We start from the raw sequence: 618 nt of genomic DNA, 5'->3' as shown, positions 1-618 counted from the left end.
TCTGTCACAGGCCCAATCCCTTGTCAGAGGTCAGCTGCCACTTGGCCTCCATGTGCTGCTGGGTCAAAACTTCACTCTTATCATGCTCACTCTTACCCCCCTACCGCCACTTCTAGGCAAACCCAAGGCATTTCCTCCCCTTATTGTTGCAAACATGTTCAATGGGGCCTCCAGACAAGGCTTTTGCAACTTACACAAGTACTTCTGGGGGACAGGTCCTTATGCAAAGGAGGGAGCTGGGAAGCAGAAAGAGCTGGGTGGGAGAGGAGACTAGGTAAGGGTGGGGGGAAGAGGTGATTAGTTAACCAGTGCGTGTGGAGCTCCCTGCCAAAACTGTGACTTGTCAGAGAATTTGGACTCACTCCCCAAAATCTGGATTTATCTGAAGAACCTTGTCTTCCAAACCTGCAATCGCAGGGAAGTCGGGCTGGAAGGGACCAGGTGGAAAGGGCCAGGCCATTGAGTCTAGCTCCCTCCTGGGCTTGCAAGTCCCGGAAAGTCAGCGCCCAGCTTTTCATTCTCCCCTGGGGGGTGTTGGGGGGGTGGGCTTGCAAAGTGTAACAGGGGAGGGGGACCCAACCCACCACATTGCAGTTCGGGGGGGGGTGCGTGCGGGGG

The sequence above is a fragment of the Crocodylus porosus genome, unplaced genomic scaffold (assembly GCF_001723895.1).
Source record: "Crocodylus porosus isolate Cpor-Errol unplaced genomic scaffold, CroPor_comp1, whole genome shotgun sequence".
Lineage (NCBI taxonomy): Eukaryota > Metazoa > Chordata > Crocodylia > Crocodylidae > Crocodylus > Crocodylus porosus.
The sequence above is the reverse complement of the archived record's forward strand: the minus strand, read 5'-3'. Positions refer to the sequence as shown.